Source organism: Odontomachus brunneus, unplaced genomic scaffold (assembly GCF_010583005.1).
Source record: "Odontomachus brunneus isolate Ranch 3 - 2012 unplaced genomic scaffold, Obru_v1 Obru_scaffold_206, whole genome shotgun sequence".
Classification (NCBI taxonomy): domain Eukaryota; kingdom Metazoa; phylum Arthropoda; class Insecta; order Hymenoptera; family Formicidae; genus Odontomachus; species Odontomachus brunneus.
In genome coordinates, this window is record NW_022639656.1 from 462,139 (window position 1) to 469,344 (window position 7,206).

The 7,206-nt window shown below is 35.8% G+C and overlaps 2 protein-coding genes across 8 annotated transcripts in view; one reads left to right on the top strand and one right to left on the bottom strand.

Annotated features, from left to right (window-relative positions):
* The window catches only part of LOC116852197, a 7,222-nt gene extending 6,101 nt beyond the window's left edge, over positions 1–1,121 (bottom strand). For 2 of the 4 annotated variants that reach the window (XM_032832296.1, XM_032832297.1), the window contains exon 1: positions 262–1,117. The gene's annotated coding sequence lies outside the window, so the exon portion shown is untranslated. Of the gene's footprint in view, positions 1–261 lie in introns of all 4 variants that reach the window. The other 2 variants (XM_032832299.1, XM_032832298.1) reach the window with 2 other exon arrangements.
* LOC116852198 overlaps positions 1–7,206 on the top strand; it is a 36,042-nt gene that overhangs the window by 18,917 nt on the left and 9,919 nt on the right. The window lies entirely within an intron of this gene.

Genomic DNA, 7,206 nt, shown 5'->3' on the forward strand with positions numbered 1-7,206 from the left:
TTTTTTTCAAATCAAAATAGTGCAAAAGCACATGTCGAAAAAACACTTTATCGCGTTCCATTTTTCACAAAGCAAAAGAAATTGTTGTTTAGGAAAATAATTGTGTATGCTGACTGAATGTTATCGAGAAATGTCGAAATTAATCACAAACTACCTGTTTCGTTAGTAATGACTACTAGAACTGTTTGCATTGCCATCTAACATTTGCGGGCGGAAACTAAGTTAAGGTCCTAATATATATATAAACACGTTATAAAATACCTGTATTATACCTCAAATCGTTGTTGTTGTTGTTGTTTTAGTTTGATAATCTCAAATCAGTTGTGCTAACTAAAGACATGGTCGCTATATGCCAAAGAATTTTAAGTGCTAAGATGCGTTCGAAAATATTAAGCCCTATGCACAATGCTAGACAACAGGCAATGGGAACAGGAGTTGACCAATCTCAGTCGATTATTTTTGTAATAATCACCGGTGATTGGTCAATTCTATTCCTATTGCCTGTTGTCTGCCATTGTGCAAAGGCCATTATCCGGATGCTTTCCCTCTCTCTTTATTTCATTTTTATATCTCTCTCACTTTAAAGTCAGCGGCACACGGTGCTTGTCTTCGTGCTGCATTGCTTGCTGGATAGAAATACTCTGTTCCGATTGCTGAATTTTTGAAGATGGATAGAAATGCACAAATTAAAACAAGCAATTGCAAGTAATCCAATACGAAAACAAGCATCGCGTGCCGCTGGCTTAACGCTGCAGGTACACTCGGGTGACATTTTCGAACGCTCTACACTTCAATTATAACTGTACTCAACGTTGCATTAATCCGGAGAAACTACTTTTATTCATTAAAATGTTTCCGCAGGCTTTCTTGAAAATGTATGTTATTAAATATATTCAGCTTGCTTACATACGACTAATACTTCTTATTATATAACTATAAAATATTAAAAAGGCATCGATATGAAACATATGTACATGCTATGTAAATGTATGTTTATCTGCTACATCTCCAATCTTATGGAAATGGTACATAACAAATACGTAACTGTATCGCTTAAGGCCATTGCACGTAGAAAAATTTTAACCGTAACCGTAAAGTCGTAAGAAAACTAACCAATCAGAGTTGATTATTCTCCTTGCATTCGAGGAATAATCGACTGTGATTGGTCAGTTTTCTTACGACCTTACGATTACGGTTAAAATTTTTCTACGTGCAAAGGCCCTTACTGATATGTATCATTAAGTTTGAAATAACATGTGTTGCATTAATAGCTGATACATATAGATAATAATTACTCTTATTTTTGCTGGGTAGGCTATATTACTCACAGTTTGGTGTCAATTAACTTTTTCACATGTAGCTTCGATTATAATCTAACGTTGTTAGACAATCTATAATTCATGTTTGATGTACTATGTATCAGCTATCCATTTAATACATATAATTTCATATTTAATGATATATATCAGTCAGCGACACAGTTACGTATTTCTTATGTGCCATTCACATAAGATTGGTTATGTATCAGATAAACATGCATTTATGTATCATATACATATATATATGTTACATATCAATGCACATTTCTTGATCCTTCGTAATTATATAATAAGAGATTTTAGTTATATGTGTGCTTGCTGGGTACGTATCATATACATATACATATGTTACATATCAATGCAACTTTCTTGATCCTTCATGGTTATATACCACAAAGTATCAGTTATATGTGTGTTTCCTGGGATTCTTTCAATAGTTAATTTTTTTATTTAATACGTATAAACGAGTATTAGTTATTTATTGAAACCATAACAATATTGCTTTATCCTGATAAACAATTAAATTAATATGTTAGTTTTGTAAAATTTTGATTTGGTAAAATGGTTATGTTAAGGGGGAAGAAAGAACTGAGAGAAGCGTAATTAATATCAAATAAAATTGCTCAGATAATATCAATGTCCAAAACCGGAACATAAGACATTTTTAAGACGTCCTTAAGTTGTCTTTAAAATATTGGAACATAAGACGTCTTTCAGACGGCTTAAAGATATCTCAAAGACGTCTTATATCTCGATTATAGACATTGTGCTGCCTGATTATAATCAGAGTTAGGAACATTATTTTCAAAAGGTAATGCATTACCGTTACTGTCACTTTCCGTAAATACTAATTTGTTACTGTTACTTGTTACTAATTTTAAAAAATATAAATCTCATTATCGTTACTGTTACCGTTACTAAAAAAGTAAAGGTTTGTTACATTTTCGATATTTTTTTATAATACTAAAATAAAATATGTAATTGATGTTAAAATAAAATTATTGTTTTTAAGGTTAAATTATTATTTTTAGTGCAGTTAGTTTATCTAAAAAGAACAAACCATTTAAAACTGCAATAATTTTAACTTGGAGAACTAATATTTCTTTATGAGTTTGATTTTATCTTCTTATTTTTTATTATTTTTCGCACAAAATTATTGTCGGTATAGAGATATGTATTGTCGGTCAGATTTTGCGTAAACATATCAAATTAGTTGAATGTGTTGTCTTGACACATCTGATAACACGCCTGTTTTTACAGTATAAGCATACTTATTATTAAATTTATTAATGATTCTCAACAATTAAATAAAATCCGATTTTGCACTAACAATTATTTTTACATGAAAAATAGGATAAAATCACGTATTTCTAGCGAATATCGAGATATTTCTATCCAACCAGGAATATTTGATACACGCTATCAATGCGCGACCAGCGCATCATCTGTTGAATAAAAGTAATTAAAATAACGACAAAAGTAACGATTGAATTCATTCCCTAATAGGAATTTATTACTGGCATTAAAGTGGCTCAATATCGATTTATGGTAAACGTTACTGGCGTAGTACCAGATGTCAGTACGGGTTTAGTATTGATATGATACTGGGATGATAGAAAGGGCGAGTATCGGAAAACAGTATTGTCACAGTACCGAAAATTAGTACAGTACCAATATTAAAAAAGTATTGATTCCTAGCTTCCTGAGGATTCCTAGCTTTCTGGGGAAGTATCTATTCCTAGTACTGGGCTATTATTGATTCCTAATAATTTTTTATTATTTATATAATTGCTAATAACATAACTATATAGTATAAAAAGAAAGATCAGACCATGGCCGGGCTGCTTTCGTTTGAACCTATACATGTCTATTTTTAATAGTCATATGAGGAAAAAATTGGCCGGGCTGCTCTCGTTTGTACCTACCCAATGAAAAATTTTTCATATATAATTATATAAAATTATATAAAATTATATATAATTATATATAATTATATATAATTATATATTATTATGTATCAAATTTGTCCATTCATGTTCATACATTCTACTTATACTATATATATAATTATATATAATTATATATAATTATGTATAATTATATATAATTATGTATAATTATTATATATTATTATTATTATATATATAATTATATATTATTATTATATATATTATTATTATTATATATAATTATGTATAATTATATATATTCATATATAATTTTACATAATTACGCATAAATTTATATGTAATTATACATACTGTTATACATAATTGTGTATAATTATATATAATTTTATATGATTATATATAATTATACATAATTATGTATGGACAAATTTCATACAAAATTTTGCATGAAAAATTTTTCATCGGGTATACATGTCTATTTTTAATAGTCATATGAGGAAAAATCTTTGGGGCGATGCATACTGGTCAAAACAGCCAAAAACGTGGCTAAAACTTATTTTTTCAACATTTTTAATAAATCATTATTATATTATATTTTGTTAGTTTTAAGTCTTTACTAGATTTCTGTAAAGGTATATTGTTAAAGAATTCTATTTATGGGAGTTATAAGCACACAAAGTTCATGTAAATCACAAGTCTCTTATACGCGATTTTAGGAGTCATAATAATTGTGATTCCATTCACAGTATTGTCGTTATATCAGGTCATTAGATCTTTTTATCGATGTTTATTTGTATTATTTGTGCTTCTAATACCACCGTTATTTATACAATTGTCGATAGATTTAAAATAAATATATGCTTTCTAAGTAAAGTAAAATAGTGCTATTGTATAAAATATAACTTTAATTAAGAATTGTCATTCAAAGTCCCCGCTATAAGCCTCCGCGATGATTTTTGCAGAATTTAAAATTTAATGATATATAAAAATAAATGAGAAAAAGTTTGTCTGCGCCAAACTGCGCCGAAATATTGTAAACATAATATAAAGTTGGCAGAAACGATCCGCATAAGCGAACGTTACTAGACGATTTTAATAAAGCGCATAACAACGCGAGCGGGGGAAAAACGAGAGAGGACAGCGCGATCTTTCAAAGATAAACATACTACCGAACATTAGCGGTAAACAGCGAATCCAGCGTGATTCGCAAAATATAAAATGCCGCAAATTGTTATTAGGTGGTAAACTTAGTTCCTGCGGCTCACAGTTAGATGTCGTTAGTTGTAGGGGTAATTTATTTTGACATCTGAAACTGGCTGCATTTTAGAGGTTAGACATTTGTCAATAAAATTCAGTGCGAAGAGATTCATTTAAGCGAGCAGTGCTATTTTTTCTTTTGATTAAATATGGAACGTGATAAGTTGTTTTTTCGACATGTGCTGCTTCATTACTTTGACTTGAAAAAAACTGCAGCTGCAGCTCATAAATTGCTTTTCGAAGCTTATGGCAATTATGCTCCATCGGAAAGAACATGCCAAGTATGGTTTCAGCGATTTAAGAGTGGTGATTTTGATGTCAATGATAAAGAACGCTCAGGCCAACCGAAAAAGTTTGAAGACACCGATTTGCAGGCATTATTGGACGAAAACTCTACTCAAACGCTCCAAGAATTGTCTGCAGCATTAAATGTTACTCCGATGGCTGTTTCCAAACGTCTACATGCAATGGGAAAAATTCAAAAGGAGGGAAAATGGGTACCACACGAATTAACCGCAAATGCCATTGCGAATCGCTTAAACATCTCTATTTCTCTGCTCGCCAGGCAGAAAAAGAAGAGTTTTTTGTGGCGCATAGTGACTGGCGATGAAAAATGGATATACTTCGATAATCCTAAACGAAGAAAATCATGGGTAGACCCTGGCCAACTTAAAACATCCACACCAAAGAGAAATATTCATGGCCACAAAGCAATGCTTTGCATTTGGTGGGATATGCACGGCGTCGTTTATTATGAGCTACTCAGACCGAACGAAAGTATCACGGGGGATCGATATCAATCACAATTAAACCGTCTGAATGAAGCATTGTTGGAAAAAAGGCCAGCAGTAGCCAGCAATCGACGTAAAGTCATGCTTTTGCACGACAACGCTCGACCACACGTTGCCAAAGCCGTCAAAGAAACACTGATGCAGCTCGAGTGGGAAGTTCTCCCGCACCCAGCGTATTCACCAGACTTAGCTCCTTCGGACTATTACTTGTTCCGGTCGATGCAGCACGGCTTGGTGGATACACACTTCAGAAATTACGAGGATGTGCGAAAATGGATCGACGAATGGATTGCATCAAAAGACCAATCGTTCTATCGTCGCGGAATCTACGCGTTGCCCGAAAGATGGGAAAAATGTATAGCTAGCGAGGGAAAATACTTCGATTAATGTATTTTTTGCTTTTGATGTCGAAATAAATGAGTTTTTTAAACAAAAAAACCGCAGGAACTAAGTTTACCACCTAATAGATCAGAGGAGATCCGATCCACCGCTCTTTCAAGAATCAGACTCCGATCATCCGCTTTCAAGAGAGATCCGCAAGCACCTATTCCTGGCAGATTACTACTCGCGGATTCACGACGGAAATCACTCCGCCGTCGACTCACGGATTCGCGACATTGACATTGTTTCCACACCGTTCCTGGCAGATTACTGCTCGCGGATTTGCGACAGAAATCACTCCGCCGTCGACTCCCGGATTCATGACCTCGACATTGTTTCAACACCGTTCCTGGCAGATTAATGCTCACGGATTCGCGACGGAAATCACTCCGCCGTCGACTCACGGATTCGTGACAGCGACATTGTTTTTACACCGTTCCTGGCAGATTACTGCTCGCGGATTCGCGACAGAAATCACTCCGCCGTCGGCTCACGGATTCGTGACGCCGACACTGACATAATGACCGTTATCCGCAAGGTTTCACGGCCGCCGAAGGGCCTGGAATCGACACATCGGAAGGGCGTTTAACGCAACCTTCACACCGCAACCCGGATCTCGAATTCACCTTAGCGCGAGCGAGATCACATCGTTATCGAGTCGCCGCGTGCGAACTTATAACTGTATACGCGAAATCGCGCTCCGTTGCAGCGCGGCTTCGACACCGCGTCTTAAGGATCCGCGTCAGGATCACACCGTCATCGACTCGCAGGGACGCGAGTCGATCTCCGCGATACTAGCAAACCGATCTCCGGAAGCGAGATCGAAAGCGCACCGTTACCGTGACGCATAGGCGCGTCCGCGGCACCATCTTCATCGCATCCGCGATCGTGCTAGAACAAGCCGGCCTCGTTCGATTGCAAAGGTAGAGTAGATACCTAAGGTTCCGCGTATACAGGCGGACTTTCGCACCACATACACGAAACTGCATCGAATCTCCGCGATAGGAGATCTGAGGTATCGCCATCGATGCGATACACCGCACGCAGCTCCGCTGCAATAGCACCGACATACCGCATAGACCGGGCTGCATCAAATCGCAGCGAAACTAACAGAAAAAAACTGTAAACCGGAATTAAAGAGGCAAACAGCTGAGAGCGTCAACAGACGAACTCCCGACGCGACAACACCATCGCCCGCGTCCCGTGCACCGCGCATAGCCTCTCGCGAGCCATCGCCTAAACAAGGCCTCTGGCAGATTGTATACAAAGCGATGAAAACCAACGGCGTCGACACTCAACATCAGATTTAATGTATTAGGACCTTAACTTAGTTTCCGCCCGCAAATGTTAGATGGCAATGCAAACAGTTCTAGTAGTCATTACTAACGAAACAGGTAGTTTGTGATTAATTTCGACATTTCTCGATAACATTCAGTCAGCATACACAATTATTTTCCTAAACAACAATTTCTTTTGCTTTGTGAAAAATGGAACGCGATAAAGTGTTTTTTCGACATGTGCTTTTGCACTATTTTGATTTGAAAAAAA